We start from the raw sequence: 14037 nt of genomic DNA, 5'->3' as shown, positions 1-14037 counted from the left end.
GAAACAAGCGGCGCAGATCACTGTCAGAATGCCACGCTGCCCATGCAGTACGGGGGTCGGCGCCGTTGAAGTGCAGGGTGGGTCGCCCTCACCGCCGTGGGGTGACTCCACCCCATCACAGCTTGCCAGCTGCCAAAATCTACTCATCACGCGCGAGTGGGAGAGCGGATTTGTCGAGCTCTTTATATGGTCATGCCAATTTTCTTCCACAATTACATCTGAGGAAATGGGTCTGGCCCACAAAAGCTTATCACCTAAAAAACCATCCTGTTAGTCTTTAAAGTGCTGCATAGTCCTGTTTTTAATGGAGTCGGTGCTTCAACTGGCACCAGAGAAGGAAGGTTCGATGCGTAGTGCACCGGCATCGGTGCGGGAAACCCAGCTGGGACCTCTCCGTACTGTGGTACCGAAGCCTTTGGCACTGAGTCACTGATCCCAGTCTCCGGTGTCAAAGAAGAAAAGAGACAGTAGTGGGAGGTCTCTAGCCAAGAGACTGCGTGAGAGCCGGCACCGGTTACATTCATTTTCCCGGTCCCCTCAGTGCCGACGGGAAGATGACACAGTGCGGGAACATAGTCTGGGGTAGATACAGCTGCAAAGGCCATCCACGCAAGAAACCTTTGAAGCAGCGCAAGAGCTGATAGAGCTCACAATGTCTCCTCCTCAGCCCGCGCTCCCTCAGTACCAAGAGTGTTCACCGGTGGCACCAGGGGACTTGGCGGTACCGGTAACAACGGCAGGGCACAGATCCTGGTCAGCACCACCAATCCTGGTACCACCCACTACGATGCTACATCAAACGGTGCTGCCAGCTACAACGTCGGTATTGTCTGGTACCGGAGGAGGCTCCACCTGCTGTGCTGCAAAGGGTGCCAGGCACTGATCCTCTGGCACCAGCCACCATGCCCCCACCTAGGAGTCCATGGAGAGGTTCAGACAGTATCACCGCTCCAAGGCTCCGCCCACGGCACCGCCATGGTCTGCATCCGATACTCTTCAAGTCAGAAGCTGAATCACTACCATCCAAGTCTTTATGGAGGACCTCATCTTGGTACTGTTCTCATTCCCGGCACTATCCAGACAAGGGGACTTTCAGCAAACTTGGCCTCCAGAAGCTCAACCACTCTGGCCTTTTTGAACGCCTTGGGCCTATCCCCAATGGCAAGGTCCAGTGCCACCATCAAGAGGGTCGACTGTCCCTAGAACCGGGAGCATACCCTTCAGCCTCAGTGTCAAGGCCTCCTGAGGCAGATACTAGGCAAAGTCCATTAAGGCAGAAGCCCAGAGATGAGATGGAATGGGGGATGACTACAGCCCCCGTTCCAGTGGAACTGGCGCCTGACCACCGCCAGCCTGTGGTGGAGAAACAACAGGACTGCAACAGAGGGTCTTCCTTATCATCACCCGATGAAGCCTTGGTAGACCCAGCACCTTCAATGCCGTCTATGGATGCTCGCGCGCACCAAGACCTCCTGGGTAGATTGGCTACCAATCTAGTTGTCCAAATGAAGTCAGTAGTTGAAGACGGTGACCCCATGGTAGACATATTGACTGCAGATACCCCAGCAAAACTGGCATTGCCTCTTAACAAAACAGTGGCTAAGATCACGATTACTCTGTGGCGAACCCCAGCATCAATCCCGCCTACCCAAATAGGAGTAGAGAAAAGGTATTTCGTCCCGCAAACAGGACACGAGCACCTCTATTCCCCAGGTTTAATAGTGGTACAGGTGGCGACTCAGAAGGAAGGGCAAGTGCAACCAGGGCCTACTCCTAACTCCAGAGAGCCCAAACGTCTAGACCTAATGGGGTGTAAGGTCTATGCCACTGGGGGTCTTCAATTACGCATCGCAAACCAGCAGGCGATACTCAGCTGGTACGCATATAACATGTGGCAGATAATGGGCAAGTTTTTTGACCTCCTACCCTCTGACTCTAGACAAGAGTATACCACCATGACTAATGAGGGCAGAACCATAGCCCACACGGCTTTGCAAGCGACATTGGATGCTGTGGACTCGGCAGCCCGAACCATGGCATCGGGGGTAGTCATGCACAGAGGTGCATGGCTACAGGTGTCAGGCATACCCCAGGATGTCCCAAACACCATTCAAGATCTACCCTTTGAGGGCAAGGACCTCTTTTCTCAAAGCACGGACTTGAGACTCCACACCCTTAAGGACGTGAGGGCCACTCTTAGGACTCTAGGAATACATACACCAGCCCCGCAGAGACAGTCACTTAATACCAGGGCATCCGCTAGACCACAATACCCTCTCTATAGGCTAGACCTGTGGAGGCGCAGGCATCCTAACGCAGACACGGGTAATAACAACGCCTCTGGACCGAATAATGCTTGTAATAGGAGAAGGCAACCTAGAGGAGATGTGGATAGATGTGCAGGCCCTCCTGCCAACCAACCTTCCAAGCCCCCCTTTTGAAGATGCGCCCGGGGGTCATGTACCAGATCTCACATTAGTCCCTCCCTTTGGGAACAGGTTGTTCCATTTTTACCAGGCCTGAGCCAGGATTACATCAGACAGATGGGTGCTAGACCTGATTGAGAGAGGGTTACTCTATCCCCTTCCTCTCTTTACCTTTTACCCCATCCCTGTTCAGGGATCCATCTCACAAAGCCCTCTTAAGGCAGGAGGTGCTCTCCCTTCTCTCCAGAGGAGCAGTAGAGAGGGTCCCAAGGGGTTTCCAAGGGAGGGGATTTTATTCCAGATATTTTCTCATCCCCAAACCAAAAGGGGGTCTCAGACCCATCTTGGACCTCAGAGACCTCAACTGGTTCATAAAGTCAGCGAGTTTCAGGATGGTCACGCTTGCCTCCATTATGCTCATGTTAGAGATAGGATACTGGTACGCAACCCTCTATTTTAAGGGGTGCTTATTTTCATGTAGCCATACAGCTGATGCACAGGCACTATTTTAGGTTCATGGTAGGGCACGAGCATTTCCATTTTACAGTCCTGCCCTTTGGTCTCTCCACCATCCCCAGGACATTCACCAAGTACATGGCAGTAGTAGCAGCTTTCCTCAGAACACAAAGAGTGCAAGTATTACTGTATCTGGACGACTGGCTCATCAGAGCACGATCAAGAGATCTAATCCTTCTTCACATAGACATTATAAAGTCTCTGGGGAGCTGGGACTTTTGATAAACGAGGAAAAGTCCATGTTAACTCCCTTGAAAGACATACAATTTGTGAGGGCACGTCTGGACACCATTGCAGGCAGAGCATCCTTCCCCATGACCAGATTCACAACCTCGATGCTCATTATTCATGGACTTCAGCTATCCCCCCTTACGACGGCAAGAAACTGCATGAGGCTACTAGGCCATATGGCGTCATGCTTGCACGTGGTTCCCCATGCCAGACTGAGACTCAGGCCATTGCAGGCATGGTTGGCCCTAGTCATTCAACCAGAATCGAGCGCATTGGGACTTGGTGCTGTCGCTTCCAAAGGAAGTCCTCCAGTCACTGCACTGGTGGACTCAAGAAAGGGAAGTGTGCAAGGATGTCCGACGCATTAGTGCCTATTGGCCCAAGGGACTGCTCTACACATTTCCCCTGTTCCCGTTGATCCACAAGGTTCTCGTCAGAGTCAAGAGACTCAAAGTGCTAGTCCTCTTACTAGCTCCAGACTGGCCCAGACAGTTCTGGTATCCGATTCTCCTGGACATACTCCAGGACAAGCCTCAAGCCATACCTACTATCCCAGATGTGATCGTTCAAGAGTGGGGGGAGGGTTTCTTGTATCACCCGAACATCAAATCCCTCTGTCTAACAGCATGGCTTATCCATGGCTAATTGGTACAGAGCTAAATTGTTCTGAGGCTGTGAGATCGTTACTACTGAGTAGTAGAAAGCCTGCTACAAGGGCAGCGTACTTAGCTAAATGGAAAAGATTTTCACTGTGGGCTGTGGATACAAGTGTAGATTCTAGTACGGCACCCACCCCTCTGGTGTTAGAATATCACCTGGGGCTAAGGCGGACTGGCCTTTCCACAGCATCTATTAGGGTGCCCCAGTGGCTATGTCGGCTTTCCACAGGGTGGGGGAAGGAAACAGATCCCTATTCATGAACCACTTGGTTAAGAGGTTCCTTAAGGGTGTAGATAGGCTGTTCCCACATGTGAAACTGCCGGTGCCCCAGTGGGACCTCAGTTTATTACTTACCAAATTCATGTCCCCACCCTTCGAGCCTCTGGCCATGTGGTCGCTAAAGCACCTCTCCCTTAAAGTAGCATTTGTTTTGGCAATCATTTCAGTGAGTAGGGCATCAGAGCTCAAGGCGCTGACGATAGAGCCCCTTTACTTGCTCTTTTCAGCAGATAGGGTGAGTTTACGTACTCACCCAGTCTTTCTACTGAAGGTAATGTCCACCTTCCATATGTCCCAAGACATATACCTGCCTGTGTTTTACCCATAAGTCCTCTAGGGAACAAGCCCTCCACTCTCTTGATACCAAGAAAGCATTAGCCTTCTATATAGACAGAACCAGATACTTCCGCAAGTCGTCCCATCTTTTTATTTCATTTGCGGAAAGGATGAGAGGGTTGCCAGTGTCAGCCCAGAGGCTATCTTCCTGGGTCTCATCCTGTATAAAGGAGTGTTACGTGTTAGCAGGCAAAGACCCGCCTCACATGACGGCCCACTCCACATGAGCACATGCATCCTCTACAGCGTTTGTGGCTCAAGTCCCGATTGTAGATATCTGTGGACATCCACATGGTCCTTGGTCCATTCGTTCACTGCACATTATGCCATTACGTAGCAGGCCAGGAGTGACGCAGCCCTGGGTTCTGCAGTTTTAAGTTCAGTTCTGTAATGTAATCAAATAAAAGCATGTTAGAAAGAAGTCACTTGAATTGATTTCTGGGTCGCACCTCCGACCCCACCTCCACAAGTTTTGGCTAGGATTTCACCTAATTCGAATGCACGTGAGCAGGGCTCGACAAACCGCAGTGAAAACCACTTTCCAGTCCCACACCGCGCATGCGTGAACCACCGGTGAATGGGGTGACTAGCTGAAATCTACTCACCACGGGTGAGTAAATAAGCGGATTTGTCGATCCCTGCACATAAGCAACAACTCAAAGAAGAAAAGAGGATTACTTACTTGTAACTGTTGTTCTTCGAGATGTGTTGCTCATGTCCATTCGAACTGCCCATTGGAGTTTCTGGCAAGAAGGAACTGAGGAGGGGAAGGGCTGACAGGGGTACTTATGCGTTGTTATCACAGCGCCTCTCCAGGAGGCGACCTGCCAACCCGATGGGTACCGCTGGGGAAAAAACGCTCCAGGAACTGTGCACACAGCTCACGCGCACCTAATTTGAATGAGCAACACATTTCGAAGAGCAACAGTTACAGATAAGTAATCCCCTCTTACCTCACCCATGTTATTTCTCTAAGGTATACCATTAAACAAACTAAAGCAGTTTAATATAAAGACCATGTTTAAAAAACAGAGCTTTGTCTTACCACCAAAGAAACAATAGAGATAAATTTGCTGCTTAATTCTTTTATTCACCCTGTTTTGCATAAAGGATAAATTCAAGCATTTGTACCTTAAGAGACTCCTGGACCACAGAGGTTCTACTTCTACCTCTATGTCTGTGTTAATATGTAAAAGCCACAATAATGTGAACTTGTATTGGGATTCACTGTGGGATTATGTACAGCCTCCTTCCCATTTCAGTTGTTCCTGCAGGGACATGAATAAATCTGTTATAAAGGTACCTACGGCAATCAAGGTATGCATGCACTAAAATTCATGTTCCACGTCCCCAGAGCCTGGCTTTGCAGGAAATCTGTAGAAAACAGAAAACAAATATTGTATCCTGTGGTGGCTCTAGCTATTCAGATATGCATCTATGCCTATCCTAAGGCCTGAACCTGTCAGTGTATGTTGAAAATCATCAAAGGGTGAAATTTCAGTTACATGAGCTTTGATTTTAATGAGTGTCAGGTTGCTTTATTCACACAACCACTTTACATATTTGGAAGAATGTGCTCTCTCTCTTCTGAGACTTGCCATACCTAGCGAAGAGGAGAGGTAAGTTGACAATGATAAGATAGCTTCGGTCTAAAGTTGGTTCCTTTAAGTTAATATTAGTATATAAAAGCTACTGGAAATGAAAATGACTTGAAGATATTACTGTGACAATAGATATTTAAGTGTTTGCTACAATTTCCTTGCTTCAGATGTCCATGGATGTACATTGTTGGCATCGGAGAGGGATGTTTATTATGAGAGAAAAGATTATCATCTCAGTTATTCCACTAGTAGGAAAATAGCTCAAAGGCCCTTGTTAATTCTCCACAGATATTTGTTTCCTTTCCCAGAGTGATAGGTTTAGTGTCTTGCAAAGGAATATTTAATAGAAGTGCTTTGTATTGTATTATCCACTTGTGGATTAAGCTTGCTGAGCTGCTGGAAAACCCTGCAGTAGTCCAGGGTTCACAAACTTAATCTGATTAGGCTGTTTCTGCTGATTTAACTTGGATTTATATATTTATTTTAAATCTGAGAGACCATACCTTCTTAGGAATCTGCACATCTCTGCTCAGCTCAACTTAATCCTACTGATAGAACCATGAAATACAAAATCTTAAACTGACTTTTGTGTTTAATACCAAATGAGACTCAACTAATAGTACATATTTCATCATTTTGACATATGCAGGGCTATATATGGTAAAGATGAGAAAATTGACAGTTGAGCTGTTAGGTTTTTATTTTTTAATTAAATGTTTTGTAATGCTGAGCTGATGAAAGCAGCCACATAGCATGGAATTGCAGTGGAACAAATTCTTCCCATTCAATATTATTTTGTCCTAATGTATGGAGACTAGCCCCTGACACACAGCAATGACTTTTATTCTGTATATTTATTCATCAGTATTTAGTCTGTGCTGTCTTTCTGTCCTGCTCTCAGCACCATGATATCTAAATGCTAATTGAAACTGTCCATAAAGGTGCCAAATAGTAAAAGTGGTTTTTTTGTGTACTATATCTGTTGTCTAGATATTAGACTGAGACTATCAATGCTTTTAACATAAATACACAGATAGCAGATGCATTGTAATTTTCAAATCACTGTCAATTTGGGTGATATATGAACTGGTAACTTATGATGAAAGACTATGTATACTATTAAAAATACCCTGGGCCAGTCACCCTTTTAGATGATTTCAGTTGGATTAGTACAGCATATTAGATGCAAATTATGATGAGTTGGCGTGCTGACTTTATAATTTCTTAGAACTAAATATTTTAATGGCTACTGCCTAAATCCTTGTAATTTCACAAGTAGTCCACGATCAACAGGATGAAGTTTGATTGACAAACCCACTGTATTTATGAACGTATTTAAAATCTTTTAACATTCAATATATATGATAACATTGCTTACTATCTTACCTGAAGTGTAAGTTTTTTAGAATTACGATATTTATGCTATAAGAATTCTGTTGTCTTTGAATTAGACTCATCATGGAGATAAATTTTTGAGTTCTTTGATTCAGTAAGTAACTTTCGAATGGTCTGATGAGACATTTGGATGCTATCCGAAAGATGAAGATGAATCCCTAACTCTTCATTTGCTTCACATTTTAGTGAAAGAAGTTTATATGTAAAATGTATGCTTGTCCTTGCCCTTTTTAAAAGGAAAAGTTGGAGATGGATTTTTCTTTCCAAACTCATTTGAGATGCCTTTTTTTAATTGAAACTGTGGTTGGTTTGAAAGAAGGCTCTGTATGCATTAAAAATAAACTTTTGATTCAGTTGGACCTCCACTCATACAGAAGGGTGGAATAGGAAGAGATCTGCCAATCTTCTGCTAAGACCATAACTCAAGGCTTCTTCCCTGCTCTGGCACAATAAATGCAGAAGTGGGGGCCCACAAAAGTACTCCAAAACCTCATCTTTCCAGGCTTTGGTATAAAACTTCCCCCCAAAATCTTAAAAACCTAAATTTTGGGGATAAAAATCAGTTGCCAGCACCCAAGTAATGATAAGGAAACCAGGGAGAGACCACTTGGGAATTCTCAGCCCCTAAAGTAAAACCAGGACACAAAAATTAACCAATACCAGGTTAATAAAAAGAAAAGAGAAAAAAACATTTATTATCACCACAATATTCCTGTTACAAGGATAATGACTAGATGGAAAAGTCACCAATTAATATACTCATGGGGAGATTTTACCATGGGCCAAAACTTAGTTTAAAAAAAGAGAAAAAAAAAATTTAAATGCACAGACGTCAGATTCCCATTCCCAAACCATAAAACAATAAAACGGATGTATCAAAACTATATCCTACTTACAGATAGTGAAGAGTGTTTTCTTGGAGACAGACATGATGTCTGTCCCCCTGAGTAGCTGGGAGAAACTGCCCAGAGACAAAGGAGAGAGAACCCCAAAATTCCTTTGTCTCAGTTTGAAATTCCTACTTGCATTCCTATTGGCTGACTCTACCTGGCTTAGGTAAGGGACATAGTTAACCCCTTAGTCCTCAGGCTGCTGGCTAACCCTCATGGTCATGACACCATATCTTTAAATGTTCATGTCACTGTCTAATTAAAGGGGCTTTGGCCTGACACGTGATTTTGTGATTCCAGCCTCTTGGTAGTAGAGCTTGTGAAAATGACGTCACAGTCATTGATGTGAGCCCTGAGGGTATGTCTAGACTACATGGCTCTGTCAACGGAGCCATGTAGATGAGTTTACTGGACATAGGAAAATGAAGCTTCATTTACTTCAAAATGGCCACTGAGCTGTGCCGATCAGCTGTTTGGTGGCACAGTGCGGCAGTCTGGATGCGCCGCGGTCGACAAGGGAAGCCTTTGTTGACTGTTCCAGTAAACCTCATTTCACGAGGCTATACTATAACCATAAATTAGCATACAAAACTGTAAGGGTTTCTGTTCTGGTTGCTAGTAAGGTAAAGTGAACTTCCACATTCCAACACTTTCACTTCTCTAGGTGAGATTATTTATTTATTTATTAAAATGGTGTTATTGAATAAAAGCATGATTTTTGTAGCTTACTTGTAAATGTTGTCATTTTAATAGCTTAATTTGTGCTGATCATCAATAAGAAGTACATAACCCATTAATCCTGAAGATCAAGAGATGTTACTATCAAGGTGATGTCTACACTGTGCTGTTTTGCGCAAGAAATATGCAAATGAGGTGAAGCATGGAATATTGCCATGCCTCATTTGCATAATTAATGAGCATCTGCTTTTTGCGCAAAACCCCGTCTTGCGCAAGAGCCATTCTTCCTGCAAAAAATGTGGAAGAATGGCTCTCGCTCAAGAGAGAGTTTTTGTGGAAAAAGGAGCCATGTAGATGGCTGCTTTTTGCGCAAAAGCCTCTTGCGCAAAAAGCAGACGCTCATTAATTATGCAAAGGAGGCATGGCGATATTCCACACTTCGCCTCATTTGCATATTTCTTGCACAAAACAGCACAGTGTAGACGTAGCCCAACTGTTTAAAAATGGTTTATCCTTTTGGAAATGGATTAGGTCAGTAGAGAATCTGATAGAAATTGGTCAGTTTAAAGTTTGAAATTTCCATATTATATTTATAAAACAAAGTGAACTCATAAGAAATAAAATGATTGAAAATCAAGTTTGATTCTACAGCATCTTAGGCCAGGTCTACACTAAAAGGGAAGGCTGAATTAAGATATGTATCTCCAACTACATTAATGACATTGCTGGAGTTGACCTACTTTAATTCAAGTTTCCACGCTAGCCTCCTGCAGTGGGGATGACAGTAGTAAATGCCCTGGGAAGCCACCTGCCACCCTGTTACAGAGATATCTGCACAGGGCAGCAGGTGGGAGCCAGTTCATGCGGGGAGCTGGCTTAAAAGCTGGCTTCTCATACGCTCTGGCTTCCAGGAAGCAGACTGCCACCCTACGTGTAACCTTGTCATTGCTGAAAATTTAATTACTTGCAGTTTAACATCCTGCCCCAGCCTGGGTTCCACTCCCACACTTAAACTCCATCGCAGAGCCCAAACTCTGTACCTCACCCCTCCAATCCCTTGCCTTAGCCCTGAGCCATCGTTGTGCCACTGACAGGACTTTTAACAGTCAGGTTGGCGGTCTTGACCAGAGCCTTTCAACCTGACATGCTGAGCTAAGGGATTGTTTAAGTGTGGTATATGTGTTTGGGTTTTGACTCAAGCCCAGGTTCTGGGATATACTGCATCTACACTGCAATTAAACAGCTCCCTATGTCTGAATCAACTGGCATGGGCCAACCATGGATATTTTCTTGCAGTATAAACATACTCTCCTGGGCTCCTAATTACCTACATTTTGAAAATATTACAAAGGCTATAAGTCATTTATGAATTTTAAAAATGTACCCAATATATTTTAGCAGTAAATTTAGTAGGACTTAACGTATGATGAGAGTAAGATGAAGCAGGTATTTTTTTCACATTTTCGACATGTTTCTGTTTAATTTCAGGTGAATTCCTGCAGATCCTGACCAAATATTATTTTTCCCTAACATTTGACGGAAGTTTTGTGTCCAATTCAAAACTATGCAGACATTCATATTTCAAACTTTGAATTTACAGTATCCGACTGTTCAGAAATGGAATTGTTTTCACTGAAAAGTAGTCTATTTTCTAACAACACATTTTCATTCCTCCCTGCTATATTTTCCAGCTTGTAATGGCATATTTTCAAGCTTGTAATGAAATATGAGAGAGCCCTCAAATCTTTAGTACCTGTATTTTGTCTTGCAAATACTTTGCATACTGGACTCATGTTACATGCTTGAGCATGACTGTCATTGCAAGTAGGAGGATTCAGTGGTACAGCAGTTATGGCATTAAAAGATTTCACAGGACTCGCAGACATAAAATCTTACTTATTGGAAAATCAGTCAAAAGCTGGAAGGAAATCCTACTTTATCTTCAATAGTCCTCTCCCATAAACAATGAGTAAGTCAAGCAACTAAAATTACAAGTTCTAGGCAAAGACCGAACAAATGATTACAATAATAAATATTCTCTAGGATTGCTGCATTGACCTTGAAAACAGATTGAGACAGAGGAGTGTAAGAATAACAGGTTTTCCAGAAAGGGTTAAAGGCAAAATCATCATATACTATAGTTTTTCATTAATAAACAGCCCTAGCCTTGTCTTCACTACAAATTTTGGTTGACGCAAATTATGTTGGCATACAGCTGTCAAAGTTTGTATATCACTTGGGTGTATGTATTCTTGGCTGCCTGTGTTGGCATTATACATACTCACCAAGAAGATATCCAAGTGTGCCACCTGTTGCCATCTAGCACAATGTTTTGGCAAAACGTTTGCCATGTGTTGTTGGATAGAAATGATTTGCCCAGGGGTCTCTCAGAACTAGAGGTCAAGTTGTCAGCATGCAACTTTCTCCATTGAATGATGCCATCCAAAACTCATAATTTTGTGTCTTTTTTAAAAAAAGATAATCCCACAAACATGCATGGCACTTTTCAGTATCCACTATGGAAGCATGGAGCCTACAGTGCTTTCTCTGATGGAAGCATGGAGCCTACAGTGCTTTCTGCTAGTCTCATGAACATTGCAAATATGGGCTGCATGATTGTCATGTATTTGCAGAATTATAAGTAGTGCAACAATGGAAGAGGCGTTGATTTATTTGTAGTGAATTTGCTACGAGACATAGTGAAAAATCAAGCTAGTTGACAGCGTACGTGGAACAGTTGCAGATTGTGGATTGCTGTTTTGGGGCTGAAAAATGAGTACTGACTGGTGGGAATTTGTCACAATGCAGGTTTGGGATGATGAGTAGTGGTTTCAGAAGTTTGGGATTTGGAAGGCCATCATCTTGCATGTATGCCAAATTCACATCAGTTCCTCACTGACAGTTACTCTCTGGAAACTTATAAAGTCGGGTTGTAACTGGTCAGTGAGCAATCATTTTGTAGTTGGAAAATCCATAGTGGGAACCATTGTCATGAGGGCCATTAATTGTCTTTTGCTCCAAAGCATTGACTCTTGGCAGAGAGCAGCACATAGCGGATGGATTTGCAGCAGAGGGGCAATAGATAATACCCTGTCACTATCCCTAGTTTGGCATCAGGACATCTTGTCACTGAGTAAATCAACAGAAAAGGCTGTTGGTTTATGATTATGTAAGCTCTGGTGGATCACCCGGGATGCTTCACAGATATCAGCATGGACTGGTCAGGAAAGGTGTATGACACATCTTTAAGATCAAAGGACTGTTGAGAAATCTGAAAGTAGGGAGGCTCTTTCCTGACCGGCAGATTACCATAGACAATATAGAAATACCAGCAATGATAGCTGCTGCTGATCCCTGCTACCTCTTATTTCATCAAGACATACATTGGTCACCTTGTCAGCACCAAAGTAAAATTCAACTACCTGCTCACCAGGTATAAAATGAGTGTTGAATGTGCTTTTGTTAGTTTGAATGGGTGTTGGTTGGAGAGCAGACTTGACCTGTCTGTCTTCTGTCTTTTCTTTGAACACAAGGAGCATAACAAGAGCCCAACCTGGAGTTATACAGTTGCGAGCTTTGAAAGGGTGGTCATGTATTGTACTATATTGTGTTCTGGGCTTAAACTTTTTTTTTTTTTTTGGTGCTGCTAAGAATTGTATTTAGAGTTACACTGGATTTACAGTCACAATGAAAAGGGAAAGATGAGTTTGAAATGTCTCTTCTCTTTATGTTATTACATCTTCCCTTGTCCGGCACCCTTGAGACCTGACTGGCCCCAAATGAGGGGATTTGCCAGACCAGGGGAAGTCACTCCCAGCATGGTCTGCTGCTCCCAAATGGGGCTCTAGTCCAGCACTGCCGCTGCCTGCCTGGCCATAGTTCTCCAGGCCAGTGTTATATAGCTGCTGCTGAGGCTGGAGCCCCCTGGCTGCTACTGGGGCCGGAGCTCTGCAGCTGGGGCTGGAGCTCTGCGGCCACTGCTGGACCCCAAGCTCAACGGCCGGGGCCAAAGCTCTGTGGCTGCTGCTGATCCCTGCTACCTCCCAGCTGCAGGGGCCAGAACTACCTACTGCACCGCCCACCACTCCACCCCGTCCCCTGGGCATGGGACTCCTGGCTAAGTCACCAGCCCCTTCCTGCCCCTGTGGCCTCACCTCGCTTTTGAAAGAAGCCTGCAGTCTAGACATAGCCCTAGTGGCCTACTGTCTCCACTCTTCCTCCTAAATGCCTTTACTTGACCACCACAAACGAGCTATTTGCTGCGCTCTGGAACCTCTGAGGGTGGGGGGAAAGTTCAGTACAGGGCCCTTGGCTTTTCCTTGTGAGCGATCCAGCTGTGAAGCACTCACAGATGGTACCAGTTAAGTGAAGTCCATATTAAAGAGGATCAACCTGTAGATGCTATGTAGCAGCCATAATTTGGACATAACTGTTTTATACTTTAGTCAGTTGTAGTAGGAACACTTTTCAGTGCTACTCCTCACTCCTTCACTATCACTTAACATTTCTCCTCTTTAATAATTAGTTTTATAAAACTAATTGAGCTGTTGAAAGAATTCTTCATACCTCCATACCATTGAAAGTTTCAGTTCAAAACACCAGTTTGGAACATTCAGAGTCTGCTATTTTCAGCAGTGTGCTGGGTTTCACACAGCACAGTCAGTTGTGTTCATTCTGTTAGTTGCTAGGAGCAGAATTTCCTTGATGTATGTAACAAATAGTTGACTGCTGCAGGAAATGCATGTTATTTTAAGAGCAAGAGCTTGTCAGTTGCATGTCTTTTAACTATTTCTAGGTCTTCAGACCCCATTTTGATTTGCTGGAAGATCTATAAGATTTGGGAAAAGTGCAAACAGAAAAAAAGTGACCTTCAAATGTGTTGGTTTTTTTTGTCTTGTCTTGTCTCTCAGAGGTCAAAGAGAACAATTTTTCTCCCTCCTTCTTGTAACACCGTTTTAGATACTTGAAAACCGCTATCAATGTTCCCTCTCAGTCTACTCCTTTTCTAAACTAAATAAACCCAGT

The 14037-nt window shown here is 44.1% G+C and overlaps 1 protein-coding gene and 1 long non-coding RNA gene across 4 annotated transcripts in view; one reads left to right on the top strand and one right to left on the bottom strand.

Moving 5' to 3' along the window:
* The window catches only part of TENM1 (teneurin transmembrane protein 1), a 744434-nt gene that overhangs the window by 247826 nt on the left and 482571 nt on the right, over positions 1 to 14037 (top strand). The window lies entirely within an intron of this gene.
* Positions 4694 to 13837, bottom strand: LOC112544528 (uncharacterized). The gene is made up of 3 exons (XR_012907011.2): positions 13579 to 13837; positions 5756 to 5822; positions 4694 to 4833 (listed from the first exon to the last, which is right to left on the bottom strand). It is a non-coding gene; the product is annotated as an uncharacterized LOC112544528 (long non-coding RNA).

Source organism: Pelodiscus sinensis, chromosome 13, assembly GCF_052426305.1.
Source record: "Pelodiscus sinensis isolate ZL-2025 chromosome 13, ASM5242630v1, whole genome shotgun sequence".
Taxonomy (NCBI): Eukaryota; Metazoa; Chordata; order Testudines; family Trionychidae; genus Pelodiscus; species Pelodiscus sinensis.
Note: the sequence above shows the minus strand (reverse complement) of the source record. Positions and strands in the feature narration are given on the sequence as shown.